Below are 12,474 nucleotides of genomic sequence, written 5' to 3'. Positions count from 1 at the left end.
GTTATTCATGCTCATATTCACACCTACAACAACATATTTAGAATTACTACTTAACCTAACATGCATGTATTTGGGCTGCGGTAGGAAGCTGGAGCACCCAGGGACAACTCATACAGGCACAGCGAGAACATACAACCCCCAAGCAGACAGGCCACAGCCAGCCAACAGGTCCAAACCATTAGGCTGTGATGCAACAGAGCTAAACACTGCATCACCACAGGAACTATTTTCTTTCTTCTGAGCCGGATCAGACAATATATTATTACACTTCTGGTTTAGCAGTATGAAAAGATAGGTGACCACAACAAAGTTTTTGCAAAAGTTAAGCTTATTACACAAAACCGCTTTTAGCATGAATATTGTGGTGGTTAACACATGTGAAAGCTGGTGCGCTTTCACCACCTTCACCATCCTGGACTTGAATGCACCAGTTCAAGACCAGGAAGGTGAAGGTGGAGCTGAAAGAGGATGGGAAGTATCGAACTACAAATATATCGTATATTTGAAGTTATATATCATATATTATTACAAATGATATCCAAGAGAAGAAATAAAGCCTATTTCTTTACTTTCTTCTTACTTCTTACACTTTGTTTTACATTCACACTATTTTGATTTGAAGAAATGCCATTGTAATCAATGTTTGCACTGCCACTTACATCACATGGCCTCTAAAGCTGTGGGGATAAGGTTTGGTTGTCTGGACTTCAAGGGATCAAGGTTCACTTTTGTCCAGAGCCAACTCCATTTACCCCACATTCTGCATTAAATAGTGGGTTCACAACCAAAAAACCAACACTCTGTCATTTTCCACTCCTGGTCACAGGTTTAACTTTTATCTGACACCTAAATTACAACCAGTTTTATGCCATTTTTTATTCTTTTTTTTTTTTGCTTTCTTGAATAATGTGGTTGCCTTTGTGTGTGCCAGTTGAAGTCGTCCATCCATCTATTTTCTTATCCAAGTTACGGTCACACTGTGGAGCCAATACAAGCTATCACAGGACATGTGTACACCCAGGCCTGTCCAACACAGGGCTAAGACAGAGCGCATGTTCTCCCTGTACTTGTGTGGGAGGCACACTCACAGGGAGAACATGCAGAAATGCAGATTTTCTGTTATCGGCTTACGCGTGTACATACTGAACGATTTTTGTCAAATCCACAGAAACAGAAAAAAAATAGCTACTCTATTGAAAGAGATCAATCCTAGAGACCACATCAACTGCAATAGTGTGTGTTTGCATATGAAATCACTCTTGACAAAGGGAGTTACATACTGCATTAAAAATCCCAATTAATGTATGACAGGAGTGTAAAATGGGATGGAGCCTGGGTCCACCCTAAATGGGACATGAGGACTGACACTAATGGTGATCTTTACTCAGTACTAATAGGTCAGCTCACACCCATTTCCAAACTGAGCCTTTTTATTTATATCGTAATTAAACTCACAAGCTTTGCGACTGCATCTTTCATAGTTAAAAACTAAAGGATTTGTCCTCAAAATTGCCTTTGTAGTGATTCCTCCTTCTATAAATGTCTCTGGAATCACATTTTCTGGTGACACACAGACACACTTAAATGGAAAACAGTATTAAATATACATTAAATGAAGTCACTATAACCTTCATATTTCTGAGTTCAGGTAAGACAGATCTCTTTAGGCTGGAGCTGCTTTTATGCGGTCTGAGGTGGCATGGGGCCGGATGGCGACTGCCTTTACGGGCAATGTGATACGTGGGTCACCCAGAAGCCTGCACTACAGATCACCAGGATCAAACACTCTTTGATTGCCTCTTTAACCCGCTGGTTTTTACACAGTGAAAAGCTGCACCTCATGCAGGAGAAATGTTGAATGTTATGTGACTTGCAGATTTTAGTTTAGCATTGACTCAGCTGTAAAATGAATCCTGCAGCTACAACTGAGTAGATGTTAATTCTGCTTAGATAAAGTTGCATTTCCCCCCCTTTGTTCAGTGTTTTTCTTTAAACAAAGTTTATAAAAAGTTATCAAAGTTATTTCAGTTTGTCTTTGTCAGAATATCAATTTCGCTTTGGTTTGCTCTTCATGCTATCAGACTGTTAATTTTACAGGTCTGTTTAAACATCAGACTTCCCATGTTTAGAATTCCACAGACGGTTGTCGATGTGTGATAGAGAAATCAGTTAAAATTGAAACACATTACTGCCAACTTTCCTTCGACAACTCGCTCAGTTCTTCTTTTGCTACTTTGCAGGAGAGATTTGTTCTATGGGGAACTGTTTGAATGCCCCTGAGATAATACCAGTCCACTCAGGTATGGAACATACACCTTTTTTACAGCTTTTTACAAGGTCCCTCAGGGGCTGACTTTTCACAAGAGGTTTTTCACCTTAGCTCTCTCTTCAGCTGGTTTCAGACACACATCACCATCATTTTGAACAATGAATGAACCTCTCTAGCTTCAGCAAACGCACTCTAGATCAACTCACCTTATATAGTTCTCTCTTTCGGATCATGTCAAGGAATGCTATTACTACAGTACTGATGGCACCTAAATGCAGTTTTAATAATTTTGTTTTAAGGCAGATAATGTTTGAGTGGTTCAGAGAAAATTCTCCGGAAAGGACACTGACTCTACAGACTGTGATCTCTGGGTGTTAGAGGATGCTTATATCCAATTTCTCAATAAATAAAGTGATAATTAGCATGTTTAAACAGCATTCATGTTATCACAGAGCACTCCATGTTCATTTTAACAGCTGTTACACATTGACACTTGTTACGAAAATGTTTTTTCACTTCTAGTTTTCGTTATTTCATTTGTTTTCGTTAATAATAATAACCTTGCTCTGCACACTGGAATAAACATAATCAACATGATCAACATTTTACTGCGTGTTATTTCACCATCTTATCGATTCCAACTCTCCATCCGCATGTGGTTTGGCACATTATATTTATAATATAAAAGGAACTGTTTTCCTTTAAAAAGATGACGTCATCATTTTAAAGGAAAACAGTTCCTTGTTTTTTGGACTGGATTGACTCGCTGCAATCCTTTTAGGCTCAGGACTTCTCATGTGATCAATGTCCCATATAAGTGAATTTCTCCCAAGCCCATTATAATCATGGAGAAAAATACTTTGCAACTGTTTCCAGTAAGAATATTTTATAGCGCTTTAAAGTTCAATCTCTCAGGCCTGGATTAAAGAGCTGATTTGTTAAATCAGGAACTCACAAAATACCAAAACATCACCACCGGTGGATCACACCTCTCAGATTTTCTTATCTCAGTGCACTGTAACAAAAGCAAAAACAAACGTAACCAATAAAATACTCATATAATAACAAATACTGAGGCCCATTGCAAACATGTCCAAGCATAAAACCATCTTTCTCTCTCTTAGAGAAAGAAAACAATCCAAACCTCACTGATAAAATCAACCTAGTGTCAAGCAAAACCCAAAAATCAACCAAAACTTCACAAGAAAGTTTTTCTCCCTCCCGGGACAATATTGTGTAGGAATACAGGTACCGTAACTCCTTTTTGCACTGACAAAAAACATGTTGGATTTACTTAATTCAATAGTGGACACTGGTTGCACACAAATGTTTTGCTTTGGCAGAAACTTAAACAACTGAGTTAAATCAACACAACCTTTTCATATTCAGTAAACCTGTGCATTTTGTGTTCATAAAACACGATTGAAACATGTTCAGATGGAGAAAGTTGAGCTCCTGGAGTATTTTAATCCTTCAATTCTGTCAGTTTATTTCAACACTATTCAATAACTTTTATCCGAATACTACTTGGTCACTTAAATACTACATGTTGTCTTCATATTACATGCGGTTCAACAAAGTCTAGATTCTGGTTACCATAAAAATTGAAGGGGTCTACAACAACTACCATCCTCCTATCTTTATCCTGGTTGCACTAGGGCTGGGAAATAACCCTGAAGTGATAGGTTGCCAGGCAGGGTACACCCCGGACAGCTGACCGGTCTATCAGATAGAAAGAAACAGCCGTTTACACTTACATTCATGGATAATTTAGAATCATCAATTAACCTAGCTCTAATAACTGCATGACTTTTCACTGTGGCAGGAAACCAGAATACCCAAAGAGAAACCACTGCAAACTAGCCAGACTGTGGACTTGCACCCAGGAGCTTCTTACTGTCAAGCAACAGCACTAACCAGCATGCCAACAATGTAGGAAATACAGAAAAGCTATGATTTCCTGTATTTGAGGCAGAATTCTTTTGTTCTTGCCCTTGACAGGTTAATCCACAATAAATAGCAATAGCATGCATGGGGTGTGTGTGTCGTTGTCTGCCTCTTATAACTCCAGTGATTTTCCTGTAGTTTGAAATCTTATGCGGTGTTGTGAATTCCGTGAGTTCAGCAACTAACCACTCTTATTGGATTGTATAGTGTCATCTCAATGAGAACAAATTGAGTTGTTGGATTTCGTACAGATCTTTAAAGCCTGAGGCAATTGTGTTAAATACACGCGAGATGCTTACGTAAACCCAAAGGCTGGCCCCTTTTTTCTTTTTTTTCTTTTTTCAGTGTGTTCCTCCTTCAATTAAATCTCAATCACAAAAATGTGGCGCTCCGAAATAAGGCTCACACCGTTAATTCATCATTTTCACTCTGTGCCACTGCTCCTTATCAGGCTGTGTGAAGCACAGTAAACAATTCAGTGGAGGCCTTAAGCCATAAACAGGCATCACGCACAGACATTGTTTTCATAACCAAACTGCCTTAGACCTTGTCCCCTAAATCTACACAAATGCCCTCTGGGTGACATGAAATGCATTTAACCAATAAACAATCAATGGGTTCTTGCTGTTGTAACAGATTCTGTATTTGGATGTTTGTGTGCAGCATTTGTTAGTAAAGCATTCTTCATTGCATCAGCGTGTGTGTGTATCACTCTTCATTGCACAAGCGTGTGCATGTGCATGTGTGTGTATCACTCTTCATTGCACAAGCGTGTGCATGTGTGTGTCATTTCTCAGTGAATTGACTCAGCGCGTGTGTGTGTGTCAGTTCTCACTCAATCAACGAGTGCATATGTGTTCATATGTGTGTTTCTCTTCATTCTGAATCAGTGTATGTAGATGTGTGCGTTTGTGTGTGTTTGTGTTCATCACTTTCCTGTTCTGGTGTTCTGGGTAAACCACGGCCTGAAGCGTGCCCTGGGGTCCTGCCCTCCTCCATTTCAGCCTGTTTGCATCCATTGGTGCTGCTGCTCAAAGTTCTGTCCATACTGGTTGTGGCCCCAATTGAGGCAGTCCTTTTCTCCAGTGTCCTGCATCTTCTCCTTGTCCAGCTCCTCCTTAACTTGACCCTTTTGCTTCTGTAGCTCCTTCAGGGCTTGCTCCTGCTGTTGGAGCTTTTTCGTCAGGTTTGGCGACCTCCTGCTCCAGCAAGCTCCGGCCTGATTTCAAGTCCTGTGTCTGTGACTCCAAGCCTGACTGATGGGTTCGATTATCAGCCAGCTCCTCCTGAGCCATGCTCAGCTTCTGCTCTGATGCCTTGAGCTCTTACTGAGGGCAGAAACCTCAGAGTCTTTTCTGTACATGTCAGATTGAAGTTTGTTGATGTTTTCCTTGCTTTGCTCCACGGCCTTCTGCGGCTCTGCTGTTCGGCTCTTCTCAGAGGTCAGCTCCTGGCCGAGCCCCGACACCTGTGCCTTCAGCTTATTTTCTTCTTGTGCTTTTGTCCATTCTGAGGTGCCTCCTGACCTCAGTTACTCCTCCTGTCTCTGGCACGCCCTTTTTGCTGCCTGATCATCCGTGTTGGTCCGTCACTGTCCTGCACAGTTTTAATGCAGAGTTGTTAAGGTCAGCATTCTTTTGCTCTGCCTCACTTTTCATCCGGGCTTAATGGCCGTCTCGTCACAGCTCTGTCAGCTGAAGCTGTCTGGAAATCTCCCCCGTGTAGTGAAACGGGCCTTGGATTTAACGCTCTCCGTCTCTGCTGCATGAGATCATTTTCCTGCAGCACTTGTTGACATTTGTAGGTTGTTGTTGTGGGTCCAGCTGCTGTAGCATTTGGTCAGGGTCACATCAAAGATGGTAGAGGAGTGAGCAAAGATGGTAGAGGGGCGAGCAGGAGTCCAGGTCAGCCTCGGCTTTCAGGGCCGACAAAGCAGCCTGTAATCAAGCATAAAGAGAAAAAACAAAACAAAACAAAAACAAAACAAAAACAGACAAACAGGAAAATTATGTTGTGTTGTGTTACGGATTCAAATATTGGGGATGGATACAAGAGGAAAAACCACAATAACAACACTGGTCCGGCCGGGTTGAGTCAAACGATGATTTTAATGATCACACGCGTGGGAGATGGACACCGTACGCAGACAGCATCAGATCTCAAAATGGTGGAGCATTGATCAAACTCTTATAGCCTCTAGTGGCCCCCACCTAATCATAAAAGCCTAAACAATCACATGCTTTCTCTCACACGGCGCCTAAGCTACGACCTTGGCTCCCTGTTTATCTGCTCCTGCTGAGATGGGGCAGAAAACTCCAGTATGTTCTGTTCTCTTCTAATCAGACAAATAAGGCGATGACTTTCTGCGAACAGTATTTCTTATAACTCAGCAGTATAATGCATCATAAAACAATATCATTCATTCAAAATAAATCAGCAGTCTAATGTAATGCAAATCAGTTTAACAAAGGCAATAGTTATCACCTTCTAATTCAGGAGAATAATGCAAACTAAAACTACATAATAATTCACAATCTTTAATTAGGGGTCTAACATGGCATAAAATAATATTATAATCCAACACTCCCCCTGATGAGCTCTTTAGAATAAAGAGCTCACCTACACCCTGTAATCCAGTGTGGCCGGGTTCATTTCTTCTCACTCCTGAGGCCCTTTGTCCCCCTGTTGAGCGAACCATATGTGAGATGACCTCTGTGTTTGCGCAGTTCAGATGCAAGAAAAACTATTATTACAACAATAGCAGGTACAGATGACACTACCCAATTTTCCCACAGCTTTATTTTGGTGCTACCTTATACCCTTCAGACGTACTCAGACTAGAACCTCTGTCCAAGGAGCTTTTAGCCTTTATTTTATTGCTGCAGCTACCAGTGTCTTCCAGTTTGGGGGCTCGTCCTGTGGTATTGGGGTGGAAGTTGGAGGTTTGGACGGTCCGAGGTTGTCGAACGGACAGGCACGAGCCAGTGGTGTGACGTGCGTGGGCACAAGCTTATACAAAGGTAAGGCACTACCTGTTGAATCTATTTCCAAAGTGTGCCAAATTGAACATGATAAAATTAAAGTCTACTCACTGAAATTACTGGTAGATGTCTGTTTTGATTTTGATGAAAAAATCTCATGAGTTAATGCAGTTAGAGGCTGCTAAGAAATTAATGCAGTTAGAGGCTCAAGTAGTTTGGTAGGGAATTGGTCATTTTGTGAGTTAGAGGCTCCATTGATCACTAAGTTGCACCTGCCTCAGTCATACTCTTGTTTCGAGGAGTTGACTGCTGTTTCAAAGTGTTATAAATTATTATAGGACGGCAGTTAGAGGCTGCTAAGAAGCGCATAGCCCAGAGGTTACGCTCCCTCCTGGCCGTGGACCTGTCGGCGATCAGGGTTAGTTCAGTTTGGCTTAACTGTGGGGTACAGGGCATCCTGGAATAAGCTAGGAGTTAGAGGCTCCTTACCGTGTTAAACGGTATCTGCGCTTTTTTGGACACTGTTAAATTGAGTTAAGGACTTTAGAGATTAGGCCAGATACAGTTAGAGGCTGATACTGGTTAATTGATTACAAAAAAGTTGGACTTTCTTCGGTTGGACCCAGAACACCAGAACAGGAAAGTAATGAACACAAACACACACAAACACACACATCTACATACACTGACTCAGAATGAAGAGAAACACACATATGAACACATATGCACTCGTTGATTGAGTGAGAACTGACACACACACACACGCTGAGTCAATTCACTGAGAAATGACACACACACATGCACACAAATCGAAATGGTGATTCAATTCACTGAGAAGTGATGAACACACACACACATGCACACGCTTGTGCAATGAAGAGTGATACACACACACGCTGATGCAATGAAGAACGCTGCACACAAACATCCAAATACAGAATCTGTTACAACAACAAGAACCCATTGATTGTTTATTGGTTAAATGCATTTCATGTCACCCAGAGGGCATTTGTGTAGATTTAGGGGACAAGGTCTAAGGCAGTTTGGTTATGAAAACAATGTCTGTGCGTGATGCCTGTTTATGGCTTAAGGCCTCCACTGAATTGTTTACTGTGCTTCACACAGCCTGATAAGGAGCAGTGGCACAGAGTGAAAATGATGAATTAACGGTGTGAGCCTTATTTCGGAGCGCCACATTTTTGTGATTGAGATTTAATTGAAGGAGGAACACACTGAAAAAAGAAAAAAAAGAAAAAAGGGGCCAGCCCTTGGGTTTACGTAAGCATCTCGCGTGTATTTAACACAATTGCCTCAGGCTTTAAAGATCTGTACGAAATCCAACAACTCAATTTGTTCTCATTGAGATGACACTATACAATCTAATAAGAGTGGTTAGTTGCTTAAGCTAATAGTGACCCAAGAGGTTTCCGGACTTTTTTAGAGAATCAGTGAGAAGCATAAATCATTATTTCCATGTTTAAGCATTAGTCATTGAAGTGAACTGAATAGCGTTTAGAAGATAAAATGCCTGTGTTCATGAGAAGCTGAGTACCACACTGGAGAGGAAACCGTGGGACAGTAGGCGGAAGCAAACACATGATTTTTGGGGGGGCAAATGTTAGGATTAAAAATGGCTAATTTGTTTTTGATGTCTTTTGTTAAAATGAGTGGTTTTAATAATTTCCAGACACACCTTGCAAATGTGCTTATAATGAGTTGGCGCTCGGTCTTTTGAAGGTCATAAGCTTCGTTCGGCGTGATGGTCCAGACTGATAAAGTGTAGGAAATGCCTTGAGTGCAGAGGGCTAAATGCAAACACGCTTACACACACATAGGATATGATTAGAATAAGTCCCTGGGACATTCTGAATAGTCTAAACCAATTCTGAATCACCAGAAGATCAGTAGATAACAACATTAGATTATTAGGGCTAGGAAGAGAGGTGTTTTGGTTTTCTGTCTCTTACAGAGAAAGGAACAGGCACCAGACGAGGTCACAGATATACGAGGATCCTTCGCAGCAGAGACAGACACAGTGACTGCCGAGACACCAACTGGGTTCAAGTGTCATGGCGTTTGGGCTCTGATTAGTCACCTCAAAAGGATGGATCCCATAAACACAGCAATAACCATGAAGGGGTTGGCGGAAATCCAGGAACACCAGACCAACGAGGTTCGAGAGGCTCTTGGGCAAAAGGGGGACACGTTCCTGTTCCTTTTTCTGGAGGATACACAGGACACACAGGACCCGAGGATACACAGATCGTTGTTGGAAATCGGGGCAGAATAATCCCCTGATCTGTGTCACGGCTGAAGGGTTGTCTAACCCCTGAGGTTGAAGAAAGGAGAGCAGAGGATCACCCAACTGGAAGACACTGGTGGCTGCAGCAATAAAATAAAGGCTAAAAGCTCCTCGGACAGAGGTTCTAGTCTGAGTACGTCTGAAGGGTATAAGGTAGCACCAAAATAAAGCTGTGGAAGAACTGGGGAGTGTCATCTGTACCTGCTATTGTTGTAATAATAGTTTTTCTTGCATCTGAACTGCGCAAACACAGAGGTCATCTCACATATGGTTCGCCCAACAGGGGGACAAAGGACCTCAGGAGTGAGAAGAAATGAACCCGGCCACACTGGATTACAGGGTGTAGGTGAGCTCTTTATTCTAAAGAGCTCATCAGGGGGAGTGTTGGATTATAATATTATTTTATGCCATGTTAGACCCCTAATTAAAGATTGTGAATTATTATGTAGTTTTAGTTTGCATTATTCTCCTGAATTAGAAGGTGATAACTATTGCCTTTGTTAAACTGATTTGCATTACATTAGACTGCTGATTTATTTTGAATGAATGATATTGTTTTATGATGCATTATACTGCTGAGTTATAAGAAATACTGTTCGCAGAAAGTCATCGCCTTATTTGTCTGATTAGAAGAGAACAGAACATACTGGAGTTTTCTGCCCCATCTCAGCAGGAGCAGATAAACAGGGAGCCAAGGTCGTAGCTTAGGTGCTGAGTGAGAGAAAGCATGTGAATGTTCAGGCTTTTATGATAAGGTGGGGGCCACTAGAGGCTATAAGAGTTTGATCAATGCTCCACCATTTTGAGATCTGAGGCTGTCTGCGTACGGTGTCCATCTCCCACGCGTGTGATCATTAAAATCATCGTTTGACTCAACCCGGCCGGACCAGTGTTGTTATTGTGGTTTTTCCTCTTGTATCCACCCCCAATATTTGAATCCGTAACACACTTTTGCCCCAGTGTTAAATTAACACTAGAGAGTGTCTATATGGGTCCACACCTCTGAGTGTTAAATACAACACTGTTGAGTGTTAAATTAACACTTTTGACAGTGTTATATGTTTAAAAGTAACCTAGTCAGTTTTGAAGATTAACAATGGCTAACACTGAGCAGTGCTGATTTTCTAACACTGGAATATTTCTAACATTTTGAGTTATTTTCCAGTGTTAGAAAATCAGCACTGCTCAGAGAGACTGAGGAGGAGCTTCTTCCCGCAGGCGATACGATCTCTCAATCACACCACCACACAGTACTGACCCACACATATAGTTCTTACACACACACTGGACATTCTGGACATTGTTTTCACTTCATCACTTAAATCACTTTAAGCATATTTGCACTGCACAAGACATAATGTGGATTGTACAACACTGGTCACTATATTCTTCATTTCCAGTTAATACTTGTACAGCTGCTGTTATTGTGCGTATATATATATTTATTTATTTATATTTCTTCATACATTCTTATATAGTTCTATACTGTGTATTGTGTATTTTGTTGTAGAGTTATTTTATTTTCAACTTTAATTTGTATATTTTATCTTATTCTTTCCCAGTTAAATTTACCCTTCATTCTAATTTGTGTTGTACAGTTATTTCATTTTTAACCTTAATTTTTTTATATTTTAATCCTTCCTAGTTAAATTTACATTTTTTAATTTTTCATATTTATTTCCTATCTTATTCATAGCTTTTTCCTTTTTTTTTTCTTTAGGTCACGAGCAGTTGTCTAAGCATTTCACTGCGTATCGTACTGTGTATGACTGTGTATGTGACAAATAAAATTTGAATTTGAATTTGAAAATTTTAATCTTCAAAACTGACTCGGTTACTTTTAAACATATAACACTGTCAAAAGTGTTAATTTAACACTCAACAGTGTTGTATTTAACACTCAGAGGTGTGGACCCATATAGACACTCTCTAGTGTTAATTTAACACTGGAGATTTTGCTGTGTGCTTTGTAGTAGCCAATAATGATGATCATCAGGCAACTTTATAAGCCTTGCCCCCTCTCTTTATGTAAAATAGCAAGACCAAAGCCTTCGGTTAACCGCCATTGTTTCACTCTTAGTTAGGCGGTTTTGCACAGTGATCAGAAATGACACGTTTTTATTCAACCTCATCAGTTTCTCTTGATGATCACATGAACTTTTGTCTTAGCACCTTAAAAACTGCATTCATACTAGCACACCAAATGCTCGCATGACGGATGAGACTGCGGGATGGATGGGAAAACTCCCTCACAGTGTTGACTGAAGTATCTTCTGTGACTCAAACTCAACCATCCATGTGTGGACCGCCCCGTTTCCATCGCCCAGCCTTGATTGGTGCGCTCCCTACAGTAGATGATTTATCTGTTTCTTGATATTTAGATGAAAAAGCTATGACATATCTTTTAATTTGCTATTTTCTTAGTTTTGATTACTTTTATGCTATCTGACGATCATATGGGACTCTTGTTACCAGCCAAAAAGATCCTTGATAAAGAAGCAGAGGGTACACCTCTAAGGCACACGGTCAAATTAGAGTTTTTTTCCCTCCTCCACTCTGTCTCATTCACTTTTTTTATGGGCCCCACCTCTTGACACTGACGAAATAACCGCGTGATTTAGGTAAAATTGAAGCTGTTCCGTGCCAGCATTTCACGGTCTCAGTCGCTGTGTGCCCATCATTCCAGAGCAGGACACTACAACTGCGGAGCATCAAGGGGAAGATAAGTGCTGCTTCCAATGTGGAACAGACCTATTTAGGCACTTTTTTACGCACGCATGTTGCGGACCGGGACTAATTCCGTATAAGGACGTAAATCTATTTTTGTACATTTTATGGAATAAAAATCATTTAAAGGTAAGTTTATTTCTGTTTGGATAGTTATCTTTGAATTAAGGAAGAATTGAGACAATTCTTTGCAAAAATAACTGATTTCCTATTGTTGGTTTGTTGCTTTTTCAATGTGTATTTTGCTA

This window comes from Astatotilapia calliptera, chromosome 12 (genome assembly GCF_964374335.1).
Source record: "Astatotilapia calliptera chromosome 12, fAstCal68.1, whole genome shotgun sequence".
NCBI lineage: Eukaryota > Metazoa > Chordata > Actinopteri > Cichliformes > Cichlidae > Astatotilapia > Astatotilapia calliptera.
Note: the sequence above shows the minus strand (reverse complement) of the source record.